Below are 26,533 nucleotides of genomic sequence, written 5' to 3'. Positions count from 1 at the left end.
AGTGGGGGGAAATAAAAGGGTAAGCCACAACCTTATACCTCACAGTTGCTAAAAATTGCTGTGAACATCCCTCTTGCTGGGCACATGGGGTAAAAAGAACTTGAGCCCACATCGTTAAGAATTTCTTCTGGCCATTTCTGTGTGACTGGGTATTACCACATGTCATGCAAGACAGAGGAGTGGATATGTGACATAGGAAAGCTACCCCTTGTACCCAGGCCTATTAAAACCACTAAGCATGCTGTCACAACAGAGCAGAGCTTTTGCCACCCAATGGTAGATTATTGGACCTTGAAGGTGTATCACTGAGTCCCATCAAATCCAATAAATTCACAGATACTTGGACTGATTGGATTATCTCAAGGAGTAATCGTCTGCCAACCGTGATTTTAATTTCAAAATGAATAGGAGACTTTGGGAAAAACATGGAGTGAAGCGCTATCATCACTCTATCAACTCCAGACCAATTGGCTGGCTGATTTTCAAAGGGTTGGAATGATTAATAATATTTGAAGTTATGAATATTAAGGTGGGAAACCACCAAATAATAATTTAACCATAAATGCCTTTATTAAATCCAAAGGCCAAATGGTACTTATACATTTGCTCTAACGTACCTAAAAAGCCTAAAAAGCAATTTGCTACACCCAAACAGTAACAAAACATTTATAAAAAGAAAAGGAGGACTTGTGGCACCTTAGAGACTAACCAATTTATTAGAGCATAAGCTTTTGTGAGCTACAGCTCACTTCCTCAGATGCATAGCGTGGAAACTGCAGCAGGCTTTATATATACACAGAGAATATGAAACAATACCTATTCCCACCCCACTGTCCTGCTGGTAATAGCTTATCTAAAGTGATTTCCAGCACAAATCCAGGTTTTCTCACCCTCCACCCCCCCACACAAATTCACTCTCCTGCTGGTGATAGCCCATCCAAAGTGACAACTCTTTACACAATGTGCATGACAATCAAGCTGGGCTATTTCCTGCATAAATCCAGGTTCTCACATCCCCCCCACCCCCATACACACACAAACTCACTCTCCTGCTGGTAATAGCTCATCCAAACTGACCACTCTTCAAGTTAAAATCCAAGTTAAACCAGAACATCTGGGGGGGGGGGGGTAGGAAAAAACAAGAGGAAACAGGCTACCTTGCATAATGACTTAGCCACTCCAAGTCTCTATTTAAGCCTAAATTAATAGTATCCAATTTGCAAATGAATTCCAATTCAGCAGTTTCTCGCTGGGGACACCATCACAGGGCCTAATAACATCAGCCACACTATCAGAGGCTCGTTCACCTGCACATCCACCAATGTGATATATGCCATCATGTGCCAGCAATGCCCCTCTGCCATGTACATTGGTCAAACTGGACAGTCTCTACGTACAAGAATAAATGGACACAAATCAGATGTCAAGAATTATAACATTCATAAACCAGTCGGAGAACACTTCAATCTCTCTAGTCACGCGATCACAGACATGAAGGTCGCTATCTTAAAACAAAAAAACTTCAAATCCAGACTCCAGCGAGAAACTGCTGAATTGGAATTCATTTGCAAATTGGATACTATTAATTTAGGCTTAAATAGAGACTTGGAGTGGCTAAGTCATTATGCAAGGTAGCCTGTTTCCTCTTGTTTTTTCCTACCCCCCCCCCCCCAGATGTTCTGGTTTAACTTGGATTTTAACTTGAAGAGTGGTCAGTTTGGATGAGCTATTACCAGCAGGAGAGTGAGTTTGTGTGTGTATGGGGGTGGGGGGGATGTGAGAACCTGGATTTATGCAGGAAATAGCCCAGCTTGATTGTCATGCACATTGTGTAAAGAGTTGTCACTTTGGATGGGCTATCACCAGCAGGAGAGTGAATTTGTGTGGGGGGGTGGAGGGTGAGAAAACCTGGATTTGTGCTGGAAATCACTTTAGATAAGCTAAAAGAAAAGGAGTACTTGTGGCACCTTAGAGACTAACCAATTTATTTGAGCATGAGCTTTCGTGAGCTACAGCTCACTTCATCAGATGTTTACCGTGGAAACTGCAGCAGACTTTATATACACACAGAAATCATGAAACAATACCTCCTCCCACCCCACTGTCCTGCTGGTAATAGCTTATCTAAAGTGATCAACAGGTGGGCCATTTCCAGTGCTGGAAATGGCCCACCTGTTGATCACTTTAGATAAGCTATTACCAGCAGGACAGTGGGGTGGGAGGAGGTATTGTTTCATGATTTCTGTGTGTATATAAAGTCTGCTGCAGTTTCCACGGTAAACATCTGATGAAGTGAGCTGTAGCTCACGAAAGCTCATGCTCAAATAAATTGGTTAGTCTCTAAGGTGCCACAAGTACTCCTTTTCTTTTTGCGAATACAGACTAACACGGCTGTTCCTCTGAAACCTTTAGATAAGCTATTACCAGCAGGACAGTGGGGTAGGAATAGGTATTGTTTCATATTCTCTGTGTATATATAAAGCCTGCTGCAGTTTCCACGCTATGCATCTGAGGAAGTGAGCTGTAGCTCACGAAAGCTTATGCTCTAATAAATTGGTTAGTCTCTAAGGTGCCACAAGTCCTCCTTTTCTTTTTGCGAATACAGACTAACACGGCTGTTACTCTGAAACAAAACATTTATAAGTATTTCATCAAGATACTTACGGGCTAAACCCAGGGGTGCTTAGACCCATATTGGTCGGCTCCAGTTGGTCAGGCAGGTATTCATAATGAACCCTTTAGGAGTTTACTTTTTATACCCTTTAACAAATAAGTGATGTCATTGGCAGTTACTAACTTCAGCTAAAAAACAATTTGAGACCGTTCACCCTTATTTCCAGTCTTAATCCAGTTAAGATTTACAACCCTTCTCTCTTCCCAAGGCCCTTCCTTCCCTCCTCCTTGCTGTCCAACCATTTTCCCATTGCACCTGGGGTGTGGGTTGGGAAAGAGGCGTGTTGGCGCATTTTAAGACACATTCTCATTGTTTGATTTAAAATCATCTGCAGACACCCCTGTTGGTCAGAGGCCTTGTTTTTAAAAACTTCCCTTTATCTCAATAGTTATTCTTTGAACCAGACATCCTCTCTACTTCATTCCTTCTGGCCTTATCACTTATTATTTCAAGGCCTGCCTCCTACTTACTGGTCAGGGCCTTTTTTTATAACACATATATATTTCTTTAACCAAACTTAAGCTAACTTTAATTCTTTAATTTTATACTTATCCTACACAAGGTGTCATTAAATACTTTTGCAAACCTCATTAAAGCAGCACAGCAAATGGGATAAGTCATTCACAACTATTTCTCACTGACCAAGTGTATGTCTACACGGCAACATAAGCACACAGTTAGGGGGACTTAAGCCAGCTGACCTGTGTGAGAGAACTCAGGGCTTGAACATATACACTGATTCTTAACCCTTCTTTCAGACTTTTCTAACCTGGGCTCAAACCTGGGGCTCTAACATCCATACTGCAGCATGCAGACCCAAGTGAAACCAATCATATCCCAGACTTCCTAGGACCATCACAAAATATTACTAAAAGAAAAGGAGTACTTGTGGCACCTTAGAGACTAACCAATTTATTTGAACATAAGCTTTCGTGAGCTACAGCTCACTTCATCGGATGCAAATATTGCTGTGCTCTTCAAAATCTTTGTGAAGCCAGAGGTGAGCCATTTCCTCCTGAATGGACCTGTGACAATGAGGGGCTGCTGAATGGGTACATTCAGGCAGAAAGTGCACCTCCCACAGCTGGATGCACCCAGGCAATAGAAAACAGTTATGCTTTCTGCTCCCACATTATGGACTTGCATGACCTCAATGAATGTGCTTTTAGGGCAGGAGTGATGGGGCTAATTGATTGGGTTCAGTGCTTGGGAGGGGAGGGGGCTTGGAATTGCCAGACAATGTAGTTGTGAATGGCTTAGGAAAAGAAGGGCACGGGTGATTCACAGTATGGATTCATGTAAGGAAGTGACTGAAGTGTGGATTGCTGTACCTAACTGTATACAGCAATAGTATTTGCTTACTAATTCCTAATCGTTCCTGATCATGTTCCTTTATTATTGCAAATCATGGTTGTATGATAGCAAATTTTCTTGATGACGTCATAAAATACTTTGTTTATAAACCTGCGTTAAAACAGTACAACAGTCACCCGTTGTCAGGCAGGCCAGCTGCCATCACAACACCCAAACACCAGTGACAAAAGAACATTTCCAAAACAAACAAAAGTGCATCAGCAAGTACAAACAAGACAGAAACCCCCTAGCACTGCATGTCCCCAGGCCCCACATTCTCCTTTCCCTTCTTTCCCCATTTTCTGTGCACTTGACACTGGGGGCTGGGGGTGGAGATATCAACTGGAGCGGGGGTCAAGGCAGAGGGTTGCCTGGGGTTTAGTTGTCCTGCCCAAACACTCAGAGGGCCTGATTGCACCGGCTACCTAGACATGGAGTTTTCCAAGCTGTTTCTGGACTGAGGGTACGTTACAAGGGAATCAGGCTGTGGGGTTGAAGAGACAGCAGGAGCTGCTAATCTTGAAGTCATGATTGAGATGAGCGCTCAAACAGTTCTCTCTTTAGAGCTCTGTCCTCCTCCCTTAGCCACCGTTCCTGTCTAGGAACTGCCTAGCAAGTGCCTGGTCCCATGCGGGAACCCTGTCCTCCAGCTGTGCAGCGAGCCTCAGCCTGTCCTCTTGCCTGTAGGCATGCCTTTACTCCAGTCTTCAGTCCCTCTGCTCCTGGTATGGGACCTGCTTGTTGGCCTGCTCAAGAACTTCAACCATCAGTTCATCGCAGAAACACTTCCTCTTGGAATGGTCCGTGAAGAAACACTGGGCCAAGCCTGTGGCTGAATACATGAAAACTGGAGTGCAAATCACATGAATACCAAGGACTTAGGACACTAAACAGATGATCAATCATGAAATCTTATAATACTAAATTATATGGGGAAATTTGCCTCTTGTCTTTCTGTTTCCATCTTCTACATTGTAAGTCTTCTGGGACAAGGCTTGTTTTTATATTTGTATCTTCTTGTACAGTGCTGAGTACAGGCTCTCACCTGAGGAATAATAATAGTAATAGCTGACATAACTCAGCTAGGGTCACTGAGCCATCAAAAAGCCCCTGGCTTCACTAGTCATGATTCTGAAACCGGATGGATACACCTGTTTTGTAGGGGTTACCATAAAACGAATAGTCATTGTGGCAGATGCCTTTCCAATACCCAGAATAGATTATTTAAAGGAGAAGCTTGGGGATGGTCTAGAATGGACCATAATTGACTTAACAAAGACGGGGTGCAGGCTAGAGTCTGCTATTGTAAAATTAACTTAGATCACATGGGTTCCTGATGTTGCCTGTCAGCATGAAGAATGCGCTAGCTACATTGTGGAGGCTGATTAATGGAGTGCTGACAGGTCTGGACAAATTTGCAGTGGCCTATAAAGACAACACAGCCATGTACAGTCAGAGAGAGGATGCTTTCTTACCACATACAAGGACAGAGTTTATCAGCAGGACCTGATGCTCAAGATAGAAAAATGTGAGCTTGGCATGGCTGAGATAGCACATATAGGACACACCATGGGGAGTGGATAATCTAAACTGGAACCAGGAAGGTAGAGACTCTTAAAAACTGGCCCATATCCACCACTAAATGCCAGATGAAGGTTTGCACAGGGACAGCAGCTACCACTGCAGTTTTGTGAGGAATGCCATCATTATGTAAGCAGGGAAATGGTCCCGCTATTGTGGGGAACTTTCCTGGCTTCTGCACTACCCTGGTGAAATGGGCTAGCGAAAGGATCTGAGTCCTCGCTCCCACTTCCTTTACCCAGAGGCCTCCCTGCCCTTGAGGACTCCCCTTCCACTCTCCTGACTGGCAGAGTCCTCGTAACCCCAACAAGGTGGGGTCCAGGGTTCGTGGGGGGCTCAACCCCCAACCCTCCTGTGGTCACGTAGGACAGGGGCTAGGGTGTCCGCACTCCGGGATTCTCTCTCTGCAGCTAGCCAACCAAAACACCCCCACTAGTTTTGTAAGGGGACAACAGTCCCCTTACATTTATCACTGCTCCTCAAACATGAGGAAGAAGAAAATGCCCTACAAGTCTGGATGGAAGGACAAATATGAGCAGGCATTTAAAATCCTCAAAGAAGAACTTGCAGATTTCCAATGTTCATGCTCTCAAGTTTGATCTAGAGAAGCGTTCAGCAGGTGGATGAAGAAGGGCAGAACATCCTGTCTGCTAGCAGTCAACTTGTTCTCAGCTAGACTCCCCAGGTTGATTGCTGCTCTCCCGGCCCAATTTGCATTATAAATTATAAAGGAGCTAGTAGCTACCTGAGTGTACATCTTATGACATTCTCCGAACCTATGAGGCCAATGTTTGTCTCAGAATTACCGTGTACCTCCTACGCCAAACAAGTTATTAAGTCTGGTTAAGAAGGTGGAAACTGTGAAGCACATACCAGCTGAGTTAGGAAGGGTCGTGTAGTGGTACGGAAGCAGGGAAGCTGTAGAACTCCCAAGTAGCATGTGCACTGAGGCCCAAGGGTGAGCAAGGAGCTATAGACAGACTGCAGCTCCAAATCCAGTTTCCAAACCAGCAATACTCTTTAGGGACCCCAGATTAGCCTAGGCGGGGTGCAGAACAGAGAAAATCAGCCATTCTTCCTACTGCCTTCTCCCTTGCAGCTGTGGGTAAAGCAGCAAGTGACTACTTGAAAGTCACCAGCCTTCCATCCCTGCTCCCACAGAAGCCCCTAATGCAGCCAGCCACAGGAGCAGCTCACAGATACTTGGTTGCAGGCTCACATAGCACAGGAGCTCTCAGTTTGAAGCTTCTCCCCTCTGTTCCTGTAGCACTCAGCTTAGCCGCATATGAGATGCAGCCCAATGCCTCCACCAATGGATGCTCCAAATCCCAGCCGTGTGTAACCTTCTGCTACGCAGGAAACAGGGAGGGTGAGTCACAAAACAAGCCTATCTTCTCCAGGTCACAATTCTTTGCTTACCAGTGTCCCCCTTCTCCCTCAGGTGCCCCTGCTATTCTAGTCTATTTCACATAACTTCTAACTTATTTTAAGTGAGAAAGAGGTGCCTGTATCAATGGTCAATACCTAATTAGGTTGTGTAATGTGCAAACAGTTCATAATTGAAGTGTTGGTATTCTTTCATTATAAGTCATATGTGGAATGAACCTTGCAGGGTAGTGTTCACATACTTAGCTGCAAGGGCGCTGAAGCTTCATACGTTGGTAATTTATACTTTGAAATTATTTTAAGTCTTTTTTAATTACGTTGCACGAATGGAGAAGTAAAGTATTGTGTCCTGTGAGTCAGCGTTATGGTTGTTTGGGGAAATGCCTTGTATGCATTTGTATACCTCTGGATTTATTTAAATACCAGCAAAGTAGGCATTGGATATTTTGGGCCAGAGCCTCAGTTGGTGTAAATTGGCAGAGCTCTATTTACATCAGTTGATGATCTAGCCCAGTAATCTGAGGGAGCAGAAATAGATCAATGTGTTGTCTCTTGCTGTGTAATATTATATCAGCCTAAAGGGTTCAGGGAAACAATGCAGGAGAGACCTGGGCACTTTATACAAATGAGACGGAAGTTACTTTGATAGAAACAGAAAATATTAAGCTCGCCCCTGAAAGTAAACTACCAACTCTTTTGTTAAAGTGAGGATTTTGCATCTATAGGAGATGATCTTGACATATAATGTATATGTATTGGGTTGTTGATGCTGGGTTTTGCATGTTATGTTTAAAAGTGTTACTCCTTGGTAGTTCTAGGCTAGGAGTACAAGAAGAATTATTTGTGGGGAGACAGGAAATTATTTTTTAATTTGGGAGTCTCAGCTGAGAGGAATAACTCTGAAGGGTTACATATTTCAAATTCCTATATATAGACTGTGGGCAAAATTCAGATGTGACACTAAGGGTGCAGGATGCAAACAGGAAATTGCACCAATTTAAGGTTATGCCTGCGCTATAGACCCTGTGCCGTCATAGCCCCCAAGTGCAGGCACAGCATACACTGATGGAAGGAGTTTTTCTGCCTGTGTAGGAACACAACCTCTCCAAATGATGTTAGCTAAGTTGACAGAAGCATTCTTCCATAGATGTAGTGGTGTCTACACTGGGGATTTTGTCAGGGATTTTTCACACCCCTGACTGACATAGCTGTCAGTGTAAGGTTTAAGTGTACACGAAGCCTAACTAAATTGAATTTTAAGTAAAAAAGAAAAAAAAGAAAAAAAACCAATACAACCTCTTTGTATGGACTCTTAAACCAACTAGAGAGTGGCTAATGTCTACAGCTGATTGGAAAAATGCAGAATTATTTTGTGAAAAATGTTCCAATATTGTTGCAAAAATTATTTTTCAAAATCTCAGGTTTTTTAAATATGTCAATCAGTCTATGAGCTGCACAAAAAGAACCCAAATTATTTTTACAAAAACATTTGAAAAATATTTGTTAAAATGTTCATCCAGTTCTTCTAATATTGATTTATCTTAATTCAGTAACAAATAGATAGTAAGCTTAATTTTGCAATTGCCTTGATTTAAAAACTGACTGAAATTTGTGCACGTCAAGAAGGCATCTAAATTAGTATAACTTACACTCTCTACCCTCCTCCTCAAAAAGCATCCAACACTAACGATGTTTCCATTACTTATGCTCCTTTAGGCTTGGTCTATACTTAACGTACGTCGGCTTAGTAGCTACATCAGTCAGGGGTGTGAAAAAACCCCATCCCGACTGACATAGCTGTGCTGACAAAACCCCCAGCATAGACACAGCTATGCCTATGGCAGAGTGCTTCTGTGAACGTAGCTAATGTCACTCAGAGAGGTGGTGTTCCTACACTGAGGCCTGGTCTACACTAGGAAATTAGGTCAGTATTACTTTATCACTCGGCGGTGTGAAAAATCCACACCCCTGAGCAATGTAACAGAACCGACCTATCTGCTGTAGATAGCATTGGGGAGAATTCTCCTGTCAACCTAGCTACCAACTCTCGGGTAGGTGGAGTTCCTACGCTGAGGGGAGAAGCCCTCCTGTCAGCATAGGTAGCATTGTTACTAAAGTGCTACAGAAATGCAGCAGCAGAGGTGCCACTGTGCCACCGTAGCAGTTTATGTCTAGACAGGTCCTAACAGAAAAACTCCTGTTGGTGTACGCTGCCTCTACACTGGGGGATATGCTGGCACAGCTATGCCAGAACAGGCTTCACAGTGTAGACAGAGCCATATACTCATTTAGGCTTACTCAGTCTTACTGAAATTCTGGTCTATTTACACCTCTTACAAACACATTTACTGCAGCGGGATTGCATAGGAAATAGCTCTGAACAGAATTTGGCCCCTAAAGTCCCACCTACTTACCATCATAAAACTCACTTCCCCTTCCCCACCCAACACCTCTCTTGTCTGCATGAGGACATGCAGGAACATTCATCCAAATTAACTAAGGGCATGGCTACACTTGCAAATGTAGAGTGCTTTGAGTTAAACCAGCCTTCATAGAGCGCAGTAGGGAAAGCTCTGCAGTCTGTCCACACTGACAGCTGCAAGCGCACTGGTGTGTCCATATTTGTGGCACTTGCAGCGGCATTAGGAGTGGTGCATTGTAGGCAGCTACCCCACAGAGCACCTCTTCCCATTCTGGCTCTGTGGCTTGTGGGAAGGGGGTGGAGGGGCAGGGCATTCTGGGTCCTGTCCCAACACCCCATGATGCATTGGTTCGCATCCCAGCAATCCCTCTGCTTCTATCCACAATTGGCGCCATCTTTCAACCGTTTTTGTACTGCACTCTCTGTCTTCCCTTTTAGTCTGCAGGACTGGAGCTTGAACTGCTGAGGAATATGCTGATGAGTCTCGCCAGCATTTCACGTTTGGCAGTCGAGTTATTCCTTAAGATCCAAAGTGACAGTGAGGACTCTGACTATGATATCGACTCAAGTAACCCATACAACACGAGATTGCTTCTGGCATTCACGGACATGCTCATCACCGTGGAACGCCACTTTTTGGTTCAGGAAACAAGCACTGAGCGGTGGGATCACATAGTCATGCAAGTCTGGGATGATGAACAGTGGCTGTAGAACTTTCGGATGAGGAAAGCCACTTTCATGGGACTGTGAGATGAGCTCACCCCCACCCTGCGGCGCAAGGACACGAGATTGAGAGCTGTCCTGCCGGTGGAGAAGTGGGTGGCTATTGCAGTCTGGAAGCTGGCAATACCAGATAGCTACCGATCGGTCACTAACCAGTTTGGAGTGAGGAAGTCGACCGTTGGAATTGTGTTGATGCAAGTTTGCAGGGCCATTAATTGTGTCCTGCTCAGAAGAACCATGACTCTGGGTAACATGCATGACATTGTGGATGGCTTTGCACAAATGGGTTTCCCTAACAGCAGAGGGGCGATAGATGGGACGCATATTCCAATTCTGGCTCCAGTCCACCTAGCCTCTGAGTACGTTAATTGGAAGGGCTATTTCTCTATGGTTCTCCAGGTGCTTGTGGAGCACGGAGAGTGTTTCATTGACATTAACACAGGCTGGCACGGAAAGGTGCATGACACATGCATCTTTTGGAACACTGGCCTGTTCAGGAAGCTGCAAGCCGGGACTTTTTTCCCAGACCAGAAGATCACCCTAGGGGAAGTCTAAATGCCCTTTGTGATCCTTGGAGACCCCACTTACCCTTTAATGCCGTGGCTAATGAAACCCTCCACAGGGAGCCTTGACAGCAGCAAGGAGTGGTTCAACAACAGGCTGAGCCAGTGCAGAATGACTGTGGAGAAGCAGATCGAGGGATGTGATCGTTCCCCTCTATTCGACATTGGTGAGGCCTCATCTGGAGTACTGTGTCCAGTTTTGGGCCCCACACTACGAGAAGGATGTGGAAAAATTGGAGAGAGTCCAGCAGAGGGCAACAAAAATGATTAGGGGGCTGGCACACATGACTTACGAGGAGAGGCTGAGGGAACTGGAATTGTTTAGTCTACAGAAGAGAAGAATGAGGGGAGATTTGACAGCTGCTTTCAACTACCTGAAAGGGGGTTCCAAAGAGGATGGATCTAGACTATTCTCAGGGTAGCGGATGACAGGACAAGGAGTAATGGTCTCAAGTTGCAGTGGGGGAGATTTAGGTTGGATATTAGGAAAAACTTTTTCACTAAGAGGGTGGTGAAACACTGGAATGCGTTACCTAGGGAGGTGGTAGAATCTCCTTCCTTAGAAGTTTTTAAGGTCAAGCTTGACAAAGCCCTGGCTGGGATGATTTAATTGGGGATTGGTTCTGCTTTGAGCAGGGGGTTGGACTAGCTGACCTCCTGAGGTCCCTTCCAACCCTGATATTCTATGATTCTATGGAGTGTGCTTTTGGCTGTTTAAAGGGCCGCTAGCACTCTCTGTATGGGAAGATGGGCCTGACCGATAACAGCATCCCTGCAGTTATATCCTTGTGCTGTACCCTCCATAACATTTGTGAAGGGAAGGGTGAAAGATTCACTCAGGTATGGAACTCAGAGGTTCAACACCTGGAGGCTGAATTTGAACAGCCAAAGAGCAGGGCTATTAGAGGGGCCCAGCACAGGGCTGCCAGGGGCCCAGCGCAGGGCCGAAAGCAGGACTGCAATTGAGGGAGCAATTTGAGGCTGAAAGCCACCAGTAACGTCTGGTGCCCTGCACGGTAGTGAAGTGCAGTGGTTCCAATGTTAATAGGAATCTGTGTTTCCTACATATGATACGCTGACTTGCAGTGGCTGTTGCTTTCCTGGGCTAAGGTATCTTTTACTTTATGCAATAATAAAGAATGTTTTCAAAGCAAAAAAAATCCATTCATTGAAAAGAAAATGCATTTATTGAAAAGAAACACAACTGCTTGGGAAACAGAAAGGGCAAGGGGCTGGCGTGGGGAACGGTACAATCACAGATTTGCGTATGTCCTGTTATCATACTCTCCCTTCCTGTCTGGAGTGCTGTGCAATGAGTGTTGCACTTCAGGATGGCTACGCTGCATGGTGATGGGGGTTGAGTGCAGTGGGTAAGGGTCGTAGTTTTCAGGGCTGGGTGGTGAAGCTACAGGTGTTGGAGGCAGCTGGTGGCAATAAGAACCCGGATGTTGGGGAAAGTGGGTTGGAGGTGACATGGGGGCACAAGGGAAAGTGTTTTGGGACAGAGGCTGCAGGGGTGGGGGCGGGCGCAGTAGTGCTCCGCCCGCATGGCTACGAGCGCCTGGATCAAGTCTGCTTCACGCTCCATGATGCTTATCAGCCGCTCCGTGCTTTGGTGCCGGCCATCCGCATTCTGCTGGTGGACCCTCCTTTCAGTCTCCTGCCACTCCTGCACTTTTTGATTTTCATGAAGGAAGTGCTCCATGACTTCATGCAGCATGTCCTCTTTGCTTCAATGTGGCCTCTTCCTGATTCTTTGTAGCCTCTGGGCCGGTGATATCATGGACAGCTGAGATCTCAAGGTTGCATCTGTAAGGGCAAAATGCAACACTTAACAGAGGCAGCATTGTTCACACCAGACAGAGCAATGATTCCCCTGTACTTAAGGAGGGCAAGCACAGTCTACACAATAGCATAATTTGCCCGTCCCAAAGCGAGCGCACATAACCCACTGGAGCCCCAAAATGGTGAGTAAGCACAGGGTCAAGGGGGACTGATTGTTTCATGTACTGTCCTCTGGGTTTCTGTGTCTTGGGGAGAGCCAACAGCTGCAGGGGACCCCTATACTGAACACTGTCCCCACATTTTCTGAAGGGTTCATGTTTAGCTATTCCACCTGGAAGCAGGCAGGGCACACCCTGACTGTTTTGTAGAAGCAATGCACACATTGCTCTATCCAAGGACAAGGGCTAGATATGAACCATGAGAACTTGATTGTTGGGACAGCAACTGTGGGAAGCTTTCTTAGCCTGGGCTCAAGGCCTGAGAACCAGGATTGTAGTAGATAAAGGATGGTAAATAAGTATATTAATCAACGTCATACATTCCTTTGTGTATCTTTTTGCGGTAGCAGTGTGTAATGCTTAGGGGGGAGAAATATAATAAAAGGAGAAGGTGGAAGGCGGGGGGGCAGAACAGCCCATCTCAGCTGACCAGCCTGCTTGCTTGCATAAGGCTGTGTTCTGTCTCATCATTGAACTGCCACAATTTTCCACAGGAGTTCATCCTGGAAGATATCTTGCTGCTGAGGGAGACCTGGGAAGCAATGGAGGGTCTTCTACTACAATGCGGCTTCCACCCTGGCCCACATGCAGCTTGCCTGTGTGCAGCAATGGTCCCTCCGCCCCTCATGGCACAGTGGTGCGGATATGCTAGCCTGACTCCCACAAAACCTGCGCAAGCGCATTGCCCAAGTTCTGGCTGAGACCTTTGAAGAGATCACTGAGGCTGATTACCACAATGTGAGAGAGCACATCAACGCCCTATTCCGCATCTAGGCATGCATGCAGTCCTAACCCTCCTTACCCCAAGAGCCCGCACCGAATAACTTCCTTCCCAAAATAAAAGTCGCTTACTGGGAACCTCCTCCGGTGTTTGTCCTTCCCCAAGCATTGGTGCTATGACTAGCTACCTTCCTCCTGGCTTGAGAACAGCTCCTGGCTGCATGCATCTAGGGATGCCGGGGTGTCTTCCTCCTCCTCAGCACCCTCGCTCCTGCTTTGCTCCTCCTTCTCCTCCTCCTGCCTTGTTGGACTAGGCTCTGAAGTGTCCATGGTGGTATTTGGAGTGGAGGTGGGGTCACCCCCAAGTATCGCGTCCAGCTTTTTGTGAAAACAGCGGGTCGTGGGGGCAGCACCGGAGCAGCTGTTTGCCTTGCAGGCTTTGTGGTAGGCATTCCGCAGCTCCTTCACTTTAACCCTGCACTGCAGTGCGTCCCAGTCATGACCCCTTTCCATCATGTCCCTTGATATCTGCCTGAAGGTATCGTAATTCCTACGGTTGGAGCACAGCTGGGACTGGACAGCTTCCTCCCCCAAACACTGATGAGGTCCAGCACCTCACCATTGCTCCATACTGGGGCTCGCCTGGCGTGTGGAGGCATGGTCACCTGGAAAGATTCTCTGAGAGCACTCCATGCCTGGCTGAGCAAACAGGAAGGGGATTTTCAAAATTCCCAGAAAATTTAAAGGGCGGGTCTGACAGTTGGTCACCTGAGGGCAGGGCAGTAGAGTTCAAAGTGATGACCAGAGTGGCTAGAACAGGCATTGTGGGACACTTCTGGAGGCAGATCAGAGTGCACTAACAGACCAGGGTGTCCACACTGGTGCTGCGGCACTCCAGCGGGGGCGCATCAAACGTTATTCCACTCGCTCAGGTGGAGTACCAGGAGTGCTCTAACCATGGAGTCAGAGCACTCTACGTGCCTTGCCAGTGTGGACGTGTCGTGAGTTAGAGTGCACTGGGCTGTTTTAATGAGCTGTAACTCGCAAGTGTAGCCATGCCCCAAGCTGGTGTAACCATACACCACGAGGCCAGAAGGGAGCAAAAGAAGCAACTCCTGGACCTAAAGCCTGGTCTATGTGTGAACAGTTACCACCCAAGATGACCTAAATTCTGAACACAGTTTAGCAGTCAATGTGGGCCAGGACAAATCGCATACATCATCATGTCAGCTAATTGTGGTCAGACTCTGAGATTTGCTGACATGATTGGTCCTGATATACACTGTGCTGCTGAATTATCTAATATGATTATTGACAGCTATATTTAAATGTGCCAGCAGTTCACAGAGGGGACCAGACCTTACATGCTTTCCTCTCTTCCATTCTGGCTCCACAGTATGTGCTTACATCAATTTAGATTCATTTTAGAGCAGGCTTCACAAGTAGGTGTAGGAAGGTTCAAGTTAAAGTAGGCTATGCTCAAATAAATTGGTTAGTCTCTAAGGTGCCACAAGTACTCCTTTTCTTTTTGCGAATACAGACTAACACGGCTGTTACTCTGAAACCTATTTAAACTTACACCATCATCCTGCTCCTTGGCCTATAGGTTATACCAGCTTGAACTCCCTTCCACTCACACTCTTATCAGTAAAAGGCTGCAAGGAGGACTCAGGGTATGTCTACACTTGCCAGTAGATCAGCACTGCTGCAATCGATGCAGCGAGTGTTGATTTAGAGGTTTTGGTGTAGACACGCTAAATTGATGGGAGAGCACTCTCCCATCGATTTGTGTACTCCATCTCCCCGAGAAGTGTAGGGGAAGTTTGCGTAAGTTAGCTTGATTTACCACGGTAGTGTAGACCAGCCCTAAGGTACTAAGTGTACCGAAGTCTACATTATTGCATAGGCATCTAACGTGTGTATAACCTTTTAGTTTTACAAAAATACACCCCGCCCAATGATGTTCTGCAAAAACAGAAACACACCCAATGCTGCCAATTTCAGATTCCCAAGAGATTGTGCCAGGGAGACATTTGCTTTACTCTCACATAGACAGAGGCAAAGTGGGAGGAGTCACTCACGTACATACAGTACCTTAAAGTAGGCAGTGAGATACTTTTTTGCTGGCTATACTCTGATTATACATTGGGTGACTTGATTCATCTTTAGGTAGCCAACTGGTTTACAGTCTCCTGGTCAGCCTCAAATGGGTAGGTAGGAGTAAAACAGAATTGGATGCTTTTTTTCTCTATATATCCAGGATCATAAAGGTGTCTGGTAGAATACAGAGAAGCAACCCATAGCGGGAAAGGATGGCACTATGTTCCTGAATTGAAGGTGCAGATACAATTCCCTTCTGAGCCTACAGAAGAAACCCTTTATACATGAGCATCACTTCTGTTTTGTCTGGATTTAATTTCAGATATCTCACTTGCATCCAGGTTCAAACCTCCATAAGGCACAGAGAAAGCACCAAAACAACAGAATCCATTATTCAGTAAAACTAAATTAGCATTAGGTTCAATATCTGCAGGGTCTCGTGTAATTATAGGCCTACATAAATTGCTCCTTAGTTGCCCTTCTTTCTGAAATTGCCACATAATTGTGCCCCAGAATTTAATATTTAGTGTAGCAAAATATTTCTAGTCCTTATGGTGGCAAAGAAAACCTAATAAAATGTGAATGATGTCTGCCTAAGTCTGCAGACAGCTTGAAACAAGAACTCTAAGGATAGGAAGTGCCCCTTTCATCTCAATGCAGTGTTAAATCTGAAGTCTAATGATCCTAGTTTAAATGTTAGCATTTACCATTTCACTGCTGATCATTTTAGAAAAAGCGGTAAGCTAATGTGCTTTGCCACCATGGTTGGTGTGATGACCAAGAGAGTGAGGCAGGGTGCAGTGGGACAGGTACTTGCTGTCAAATGTTGCTAGGTGCAGAAAGAAGAGAACCTTTCACTACTTTTTGTTTCTCTCATGGAGCAAAGCAGTCAGAAAGCAAGCTTCCCCAGATATTTGGGGATTCCTCTTCAATAAGAGAAATCTTGGGTGGCAAAGAACTAGCTACACTCCTCCTGATCCCTGGCACAGGAGGTATTTTGGGGAAAGGTACACAGTCAGGGCACCTGTGCACTCTGGTTTCCTTTGGCTGTTGGTTGGAATGGTCCCTTGGGGTTGTAGGCAGCCAGAAATTGATTAGAGCAACATTTGGGTGTTTTTTGTTTTGTTTTTTTTACTCTAGGGACTGGAGCAGTCCCTAGCCAGTACCCAGATCCAGGGCCACAAAGTTGGTGTAAAGCCCCCGTGTGTCTCCACAGGTCCTTCACTGAGCACAGCTGAGACAGACCAGAGGCTCAATGCTTTCATAACACCGTATCTATTTTACTAGTACACCGTCTGTCAAGGTTCCTCCCCCACTCTGAACTCTAGGGTACAGATGTGGGGACCTGCATGAAAAACCTCCTAAGCTTATCTTTACCAGCTTAGGTCAAAACTTCCCCAAGGTACAAAATATTACACCCGTTATCCTTGGACTGGCCGCTACCACCACCAAACTAATACTGGTTACTGGGGAAGAGCTGTTTGGACGCGTCCTTCCCCCCAAAATACTTCCCCAAACCCTTGCACCCCACTTCCTGGACAAGGTTTGGTAAAAAGCCTCACCAATTTGCCTAGGTGACTACAGACCCAGACCCTTGGATCTTAAGAACAATGAACAATCCTCCCAACACTTGCACCCCCCCCTTTCCTGGGAAATGTTGGATAAAAAGCCTCACCAATTTGCATAGGTGACCACAGACCCAAACCCTTGGATCTGAGAACAATGAAAAAGCATTCAGTGTTTTACAAGAAGACTTTTAATAAAAAATAGAAGTAAATAGAAATAAAGAAATCCCCCCTGTAAAATCAGGATGGTAGATATCTTACAGGGTAATTAGATTCAAAAACATAGAGAACCCCTCTAGGCAAAACTTTAAGTTACAAAAAAGATACACAGACAGAAATAGTTATTCTATTCAGCACAGTTCTTTTCTCAGCCATTTAAAGAAATCATAATCTAACACATACCTAGCTAGATTACTTACGAAAAGTTCTAAGGCTCCATTCCTGGTCTATCCCTGGCAGAAACCAGCATACAGACAGACACAGACCCTTTGTTTCTCTCCCTCCTCCCAGCTTTTGAAAGTATCTTGTCTCCTCATTGGTCATTTTGGTCAGGTGCCAGCGAGGTTACCTTTAGCTTCTTAACCCTTTACAGGTGAGAGGAGCTTTCCCCTGGCCAGGAGGGATTTCAAAGGGGTTTACCCTTCCCTTTATATTTATGACACGCCCCCCAAATCTCAGCTAGGGTGAAACACTGGCTGGGATTTCTTCCTGGAGCTCTAGGAAAACAGAGTTAATAAGACACATGCATCTCTAAATATACTACCAAGTACATAAAGACTAACAATATTTTCCACCTCTCAAGGACAATTTTAACCAGTTGATTCTGGGAAACTTTCACAGGAGAGTGCATCAGCCACTTTGTTAGAAGCTCCTGAGATGTGTTGGATGTCGAAATCAAAATCTTGGAGAGCTAAACTCCACCGAAGAAGTTTTTTGTTAGTTTCTTTGACGGTGGGAAGCCACTTTAGTGCAGCATGGTCGGTTTGCAGGTGGAAACGCCGTCCCCAAACATATGGGCGTAGCTTTTCCAGAGCTTAGACAATGGCATAACATTCTTTTTCAGTGACTGACCAGTTGCTTTCCCTCTCAGACAGTTTTTTGCTGAGAAACACTACAGGGTGGAATTCTTGATCAGGTCCTTTCTGCATTAAAACTGCTCCCACACCACGCTCGGATGCATCTGTGGTTCCTAGGAACGGTTTGTCAAAGTCTGGGGCCCTTAGTACAGAGTCAGACATGAGTGTCGCTTTAAGCTTGTTAAAGGCCTTCTGACACTTTCCGGTCCACTGAACAGCATTTGGCTGTTTCTTTTTGGTTAGGTCTGTCAGTGGGGCAGCGATTTGGCTGTAGTGCGGTACAAATCGTCTGTAATAACCGGCCAAGCCTAAGAAGGATTGAACCTGTTTCTTTGACTTTGGGACAGGCCACTTTTGGATAGCATCCACTTTGGCCTGTAGGGGGCTGATAGTTCCTTGACCCACCTGGTGTCCAAGGTAAGTCACTCTGTTTAGGCCTATTTGACACTTCTTAGCCTTAACAGTTAGTCCTGCCTCCCTTATGCGCTCAAGGACTTTTTGTAGATGTTCCAGGTGGTCTGCCCAGGAATCCGAAAATATGGCCACATCGTCAAGGTAGGCGACTGCATATTCTCCTAATCCCGCTAGGAGACCATCTACAAGTCTTTGGAAAGTGGCGGGTGCATTTCGCAGCCCGAAAGGGAGTACATTAAATTCATACAGCCCGAGATGTGTGATGAAGGCTGACCTTTCCTTGGCAGATTCATCTAGCGGTACCTGCCAGTACCCCTTGGTTAAGTCCAAGGTAGAGATGAACTGGGCCCGTCCCAGGTTCGCTAATAGTTCATCTGTGCGTGGCATGGGATAGTTGTCTGGGCGAGTTACAGCATTTAGCTTACAGTAGTCCACGCAAAAACGTATTTCCCCATCTGGTTTGGGAACTAGAACCACTGGAGATACCCATGCACTTTCAGAGGGGCGGATTACACCCATCTGTAACATATCCTGGATCTCCTGTTCTATAGCAGTTTTAGCTTGAGGAGACACCCGGTAAGGTTGGACCCTAATTGGGTGAGCATTACCTGTGTCAATGGAGTGGTATGCCCGTTCAGTCAGTCCTGGGGTGGCTGAGAACGTTGGCGCGTAGCTAGTGCACAGCTCCTGGATCTGCTGTCGCTGCATACGCCCAAGGGTCATGGAGAGGTTCACCTCTTCCACACCACCAGCACATTTCCCTTCGTAGTAGACACCTTCAGGCCACTCAGCATCGTCTCCTCCCTGGGCTGTAAACTGACAAACCTTTAATTCTCTGGAATAAAAGGGCTTTAGAGAATTAATATGGTACACCTTAGGCTTTCGGTTGGAGGTGGGGAATGCTATGAGATAATTAACAGCTCCCAGGCGCTCCTGGACCATGAATGGCCCTTCCCACGATGCTTCCATTTTATGGGCCTGGAGCGCCTTTAAGACCATGACCTGGTCTCCTACTTTGAAGGAACACTCTCTGGCATGTTTATCATACCAGGCTTTTTGCTCTTTTTGAGCATCCTGTAAGTTTTCTCTAGCAAGGGCTAAAGAGGTTCGGAGGGTGTTTTGTAGGTTGGTTACAAAGTCCAGAATGTTAGTTCCTGGAGAAGGTGTAAATCCCTCCCATTGCTGCTTCACCAACTGCAATGGCCCCTTAACCTCACGGCCATATACAAGTTCAAATGGGGAAAACCCTAAACTGGGATGTGGTACAGCTCTGTAGGCAAAGAGCAACTGCTGCAATACTAGGTCCCAATCATTGGAGTGCTCATTTACGAATTTACGTATCATAGCCCCCAAAGTTCCATTAAACTTCTCCACCATGCCATTTGTTTGATGGTGGTAAGGAGTGGCAACCAAGTGATTTACCCCATGAGCTTCCCAAAGGTTTTTCATAGTTCCTGCCAGGAAATTAGTCCCTGCATCTGTGAGGATGTCGGAGGGCCAACCTACCCTGGCAAAAATGTCTGCTAGTGCCTGACACACACTTTTAGCCCTGGTGTTGCTTAGAGCTACTGCTTCCGGCCATCGGGTGGCAAAATCCATGAAAGTCAGTATGTACTGCTTTCCTCTGGGTGTCTTTTTCGGAAAAGGACCCAGAATATCCACAGCTACTCGCTGAAATGGAACTTCAATGATGGGGAGTGGCTGGAGAGGGGCTTTGACCTGGTCTTGGGGTTTTCCCACTCTTTGGCACACCTCACAAGACTGGACATAGGTAGAAACATCCTTGCCCATTCCCTCCCAGTGGAATGATCCCCCCAAACGGTCTTTGGTCCTGTTCACCCCAGCATGGCCACTAGGGTGATCATGGGCTACGCTCAAGAGCTTGGCCCGGTATTTAGTTGGAACTACCAACTGTCTCTGAGGATGCCAGTCTTCCTGGTGTCCCCCAGAAAGAGTTTCCTTGTATAAAAGTCCTCTTTCTACAACAAACCTGGATCGATTAGAAGAGCTGAGAGGCGGTGGGTTGCTCCGTGCCGCCGTCCAAGCTCTCTGGAGGCTTTCATCTGCTTCCTGTTCGGTCTGGAACTGTTCCCTTGATGCTGGAGACATCAGTTCCTCATTGGATTGGGGACATAGGCTTGGTCCCTCTGGAAGCGATATAGGGGATGGAGCTGTTTCTGTTGACTGTGAACCGCTCTCCGCTGGTGCACTATGTTGGGATTCAGGCTCTGGCTGAGCCTCTTGTGTAGGGTTATCGGCTGCTGCCAGTTCAGGTTCGGTTGGGCCCTCTGGTGTTGAGGTTGCAAGTACTGGATTCAGTGCTGACACGGGGTCTGGTGTTGGTTGTTCGGCTGGTTCCGGTTCTGGGACTGGTTCCGTCTGGGTCTCTGGGACTGGATCCACTACTGCTGTTGCAGACATTGGCCTGGGGTCCAGGTCCATCACCTCTGACTGGGTCCTGATAGAAGTTTCCGGAACAGAGCTAGGCCTCACAGCTTGTTTAGCCTGGCTGCGGGTGACAGTTCCCACCCTCTTGGCCTGCTTCACATGATTGGCCAAGTCTTCCCCCAACAGCATGGGGATGGGATAATCATCATAGACTGCAAAAGTCCACATTCCTGACCAGCCCTTGTACTGGACAGGCAACTTGGCTGTAGGCAAATTGAAAGAGTTGGACTTGAAGGGTTGAATCGTCACTTGGATCTCTGGGTTGATTAAATTGGGGTCCACTAAGGAAGCATGGATAGCTGACACTTGTGCTCCGGTGTCCCTCCACGCGGTGACCTTCTTCCCGCCCACACTCACAGTTTCCCTCCGCTCCAAGGGTATCTGGGAGGTATCTGGGCCTGTGGACCTCTGGTGTGATTCCGGTGCAATGAACTGTAATCTGTTGGGGTTCTTGGGGCAGTTGGCCTTTACATGCCCCAGCTCGTTACACTTAAAACATCGTCCAGCTGACGGGTCACTGGGGCGAGGAGGGTTGCTGGAGAACGGGGTGGTGGGACGATAAGGTAGGTGGGGCTTTGGGCGGCCCCCGGTAATAGGGTGTGGTCTGGGGTGGTCCCTTCTGGTCTCCGCTCCAACTGCGACCAGTTTTCTTCTTCTCTGCCACCTCCACCCATCTGGCTCCAATCTCTCCTGCCTCAATTACAGTTTTGGGTTTCCCATCTAGGATGTATCTTTCTATTTCCTCAGGAACACCCTCTAAGAATTGTTCCATTTGCATTAGGAAGGGCAAATTTACTGGAGATTCAACACTTGCTCCTGATATCCAGGCATCCCAATGTTTTACAATGTGGTAGGCATGTCGGGTAAATGACATGTCTGGTTTCCACCTTAGGGCTCTGAACCTCCGACGAGACTGCTCGGGTGTTATCCCCATTCTGACTCTCGCCTTGGATTTAAACAGTTCATACTTGTTCATATGTTCTTTAGGCATTTCAGCTGCCACCTCAGCTAAGGGTCCACTGAGCTGCGGCCTCAGCTCTACCATGTATTGGTCAGTAGAGATGTTGTACCCAAGGCAGGCCCTTTCGAAGTTTTCTAAGAAGGCCTCAGTATCATCACCTGCCTTGTAGGTGGGGAACTTTCTGGGATGGGAAGTGGTACCTGGAGAAGGATTGCTAGGGTTTGTTGGTATATTCTGCTGGGCCTTTATCCTCTCCATCTCCTCCACATGCTTCCTCTCTTTTTCCTTCTCCTCCTCCACATGCTTCCTCTCTTTTTCCCTCTCCTCCTCCACATGCTTCCTTGCCTCCATTTCCCTCTTGTGGGCAGCCTCTTGGTGTTGTTCTGCCTCCCTTTCTTGTTCCTTCTTCAGCTGCATGAGTTCTATCTGTCTTTCATGTTCCCTTTGTTTTTCCTCAGCCTGAAATTTGGCTAATTCCAGCTGTAGTCGAGCTGAGGATTTGGCCATTCTAACCTCTCTGTTTTTAACTAACTTTACACCCGAGGTTTAGAAATAAACAAACAAAACTTGGCTGTAAAATTTTGCTGTGCTGGAATAGAATACCTATTCTCTGATAGTGATTGTCAGCCTACAGAAAAAGACAATTCCCTTGTCTCTGCTCTGGGCCCAAATTAAAGCAAAAAAACCTCCAACTACTTGGAAACCTGCTTACCCAGCCCAAAGAAAAAAAAATTTCTTTTTCAAACCTGTGCTCCTTGTAAAACAAAAAAAATCAAAATCCTAAAAAAAAACCCTGCCACTTTTGTCTCCAGGCAAATGGGTAGAACACACACCCCCTATTTACTTTTAGGAAGAAAAGAAAAAAAAACCTCTGGGTTGGAAGACTGTGAATTTCCCTGCAGGAGTTAAGTACCCTGCCTCCAGGCAAAGAAAACCTGCAATTCACAAGATAATCCCCTTTTGTCTCTAATTGGCCACAAAGCAGAGAGAAACCAAGCTGCTTTCAGTTTCAAAGCTGCTTTCTGGACTTTCTTTCCAAAGAAAAAAAAATTTCCTTTTTAAAATCTGTATTTCTAGTTCAAAAAATCTCAACTGGATCTCAAATGATTTCAGGTTAATCCCACCACTGTGCCACCATGTCAAGGTTCCTCCCCCACTCTGAACTCTAGGGTACAGATGTGGGGACCTGCATGAAAAACCTCCTAAGCTTATCTTTACCAGCTTAGGTCAAAACTTCCCCAAGGTACAAAATATTACACCCGTTATCCTTGGACTGGCCGCTACCACCACCAAACTAATACTGGTTACTGGGGAAGAGCTGTTTGGACGCGTCCTTCCCCCCAAAATACTTCCCCAAACCCTTGCACCCCACTTCCTGGACAAGGTTTGGTAAAAAGCCTCACCAATTTGCCTAGGTGACTACAGACCCAGACCCTTGGATCTTAAGAACAATGAACAATCCTCCCAACACTTGCACCCCCCCCTTTCCTGGGAAATGTTGGATAAAAAGCCTCACCAATTTGCATAGGTGACCACAGACCCAAACCCTTGGATCTGAGAACAATGAAAAAGCATTCAGTGTTTTACAAGAAGACTTTTAATAAAAAATAGAAGTAAATAGAAATAAAGAAATCCCCCCTGTAAAATCAGGATGGTAGATATCTTACAGGGTAATTAGATTCAAAAACATAGAGAACCCCTCTAGGCAAAACTTTAAGTTACAAAAAAGATACACAGACAGAAATAGTTATTCTATTCAGCACAGTTCTTTTCTCAGCCATTTAAAGAAATCATAATCTAACACATACCTAGCTAGATTACTTACGAAAAGTTCTAAGGCTCCATTCCTGGTCTATCCCTGGCAGAAACCAGCATACAGACAGACACAGACCCTTTGTTTCTCTCCCTCCTCCCAGCTTTTGAAAGTATCTTGTCTCCTCATTGGTCATTTTGGTCAGGTGCCAGCGAGGTTACCTTTAGCTTCTTAACCCTTTACAGGTGAGAGGAGCTTTCCCCTGGCCAGGAGGGATTTCAAAGGGGTTTACCCTTCCCTTTATATTTATGACACCGTCTGTGGCTCAATTATAGGAAAAACACAATGACACACCCTCTAGAGGTGCAGCTAGCAGTTCCCAGAACCTCCCCCCTCTCACATCCTGGGTCATCCTCCCCTTTTCTCAGGTCCTCCGGTGCCAAACACTTATTTTTAAAAGCAACAGCAATAATGACCCTAATATTGGGGCTTTAGTGGACTCTCTAGATATGGCTTGAGGGATGTTGTGAGGAAACCTCCCATGTGATTGCTTCCTGTAGTGTGTCTGTTCGGTGGTTTAAAAGAAGACTAATGTTGTTACCTGAGCTGTCAGCCTAACCTCTTTCTGAAGCATTACATTCCGTTTTAAAGAAAAAAGAAAAACATCTCCCTTTTTCATTGAACAGGGAGTGAGTGTTAGATGCAGCTGTGGAAGAAGAGATGATGCCACATTCTCTTCCGAATTAAAGCAATGGAAGCCCAAATAAAGTCAAAGTGTGGGACCAGAAAAGGCAATGCTCATGAACGCCGAAATTATCAAACTTTTGTGTCTGTAGGCACATAAATCCATATAGAGGGATCTGGAAAGTGCCCAGATTTGATGCTGAGATGCTGAGCAACTACAGCTCCAAGTAATTTCATTGATCTCAGTAACTAAATTTGGGCATTCAAGTTTGACAATTTTGGGCAAAACTCTGGGTTGGTGCCATTCAGGGGCATGGGATTGACAGAGTTCCTTCAAGACCCAACATGTTCTGTAGCAGTCATAAAAAAGGGCTACAGGGAAGTAACATCAATCTGTACTATGCTACCCACAATGAATCTGACCGTCCACAGGGAGGGGCATATGATGTGGGGCACAGCACCCTGTGACAATGCTTGAAAATTCCACTATGGACTCCCATGCCTTTTGCATGGGAGTTTTCAGAGGAGAGAAGGTGCTAGGGAATGTGCTAGGAGTTAAACCATCAGTCCAGAGACAGGAAATGCCAAGCTGAGGGTATGTCTGTACTTGACATTGGCGATGTGATTCTCAGCTCATGTAGACGTACTTGCACTAGCTCAATGAAAGCTAGCATGCTAAAAACTATAGTGTAGCTGTGCCGAGTACGTATTCAAGGGATTCAAGCGGGTTTGTACTCAGGGCAGCTAGCCTGAGACATTGCTTGCCGCTGCCCATGCTACCATGGCTACACTACTCTTTTTAGTGTGCTAGCTCAATGACAGCTAGCATCAGCATGTCTATGCAAGCTGGGAATCTCACCCCTAGCTCTTAGCATAGGCATAACCTTAGAGAGATGAAGGTATCACTTTCCACTGAGCTAGGTGTTTACCCGGGAGGGTGTGATGGGGTATGCTCCCCACACTGGCCCTGCAAGAGTTGAGCTGGGCCACATGGGCTGAATCATCTAATTAGGTTGCAAAGGGGGCAGGGGGAGCTTGAGGCTGGAGGCAGCTAATTAGATAGAAGCTCACCTATGGGTGCTGGGCGGGGCTTCTACAAAAGACAGGACATTGGAAGTTGAGGAGCCTGCAGGGACGAGTTGCCTAAAGTCTTCCGGGGGTCTGCCGAGATGAATTGCCTAAACATGCTCCCTGGGAGGAGGGAATGAAGAGATTGGCAAACCCAGAGGAATGGGGAGGGCCAAGAACAGTGCTTAATTTGTTCATCTCTAGGCTTGTCAGTTCGTAGCCCCAGCACCTCTGGGCTTGCTGCATAAGTTATGAATGTAAAAAAATTGCTTGAGCTCCGGCACCTTATTAATTACAAATTAAGGCGGTATGGAAGCCGCTCAGGGGAAGGCAGCAAGGAATGGAGCGTTAGAGCGTCTCTGTGTAGAGGGTCCCTGAGCTGGAACCTGGAGTAGAGAGTGGGCCTCAGTTCCCTTGCTAGCCACTGTGGGAATGGCAGTGAAGCAGAAGACTGCCTGAGGCTGCTGGACAGCAGGAACTTTGATCCTCCCCTCCGAAAAGGGAAACCACAACAGTGACCTGCCTGGAGGGCTGAGTCACGAAGAGGCCACGGCAGCTCATGGAGCAAGAGAGGGGCTGCAGACTGGCAGAGAGAGACAGAGTGATGGCGTGTTGAGCTGGTGAGCTATTCCCCAGAGTGACCAGGAGGAGTCGCCCTCCTAGCTGTGAGAAGAGCAATCCCCGTGAAAGAGGGAAAGTGTGTGTAAATAACATAATTTATTTAAAACACAGACAAACCTTCATTTTTGCCTCCGTGACTAACCTGATTGACCAAGGTTCCTTGCATGATGCAGACAGAGCTGTGAGAGTGATGCCACAGTGACTCTTCAAAAAACCTTCACAGCAAACACAATAATCAGGTTATTACTGTGCACTCAGACGTCACCTTCTATCTGAGGAGCTCAACTACTTCACAACTGGTAATTAAACCTCCCACCACTCTATGACTTAGGTATGGATCATCATCCCTATTTTACAGATGAGGAAACTAAAGCATAGAGAGATTAAGTGACTTACCCCTGTTCACCTCGGAAGTGGG

At 46.2% G+C, this 26,533-nt stretch overlaps 2 protein-coding genes across 3 annotated transcripts in view; both read left to right on the top strand.

Moving 5' to 3' along the window:
• LOC140916036 (putative ferric-chelate reductase 1) overlaps nucleotides 1-13,553 on the top strand; it is a 71,851-nt gene extending 58,298 nt beyond the window's left edge. Inside the window, exon 17 of one of the 2 annotated variants that reach the window (XR_012160382.1) lies at nucleotides 13,200-13,553. The gene's annotated coding sequence lies outside the window, so the exon portion shown is untranslated. Of the gene's footprint in view, nucleotides 1-9,854; nucleotides 11,227-13,199 lie in introns of those variants that run through there. The other variant, XR_012160384.1, reaches the window with a different exon arrangement.
• The window catches only part of LOC140916039 (uncharacterized), an 89,843-nt gene that overhangs the window by 9,421 nt on the left and 53,889 nt on the right, over nucleotides 1-26,533 (top strand). The window lies entirely within an intron of this gene.

Source organism: Lepidochelys kempii, chromosome 8 (genome assembly GCF_965140265.1).
Source record: "Lepidochelys kempii isolate rLepKem1 chromosome 8, rLepKem1.hap2, whole genome shotgun sequence".
Taxonomy (NCBI): domain Eukaryota; kingdom Metazoa; phylum Chordata; order Testudines; family Cheloniidae; genus Lepidochelys; species Lepidochelys kempii.
The sequence above is the reverse complement of the archived record's forward strand: the minus strand, read 5'-3'. Positions and strand labels throughout refer to the sequence as shown.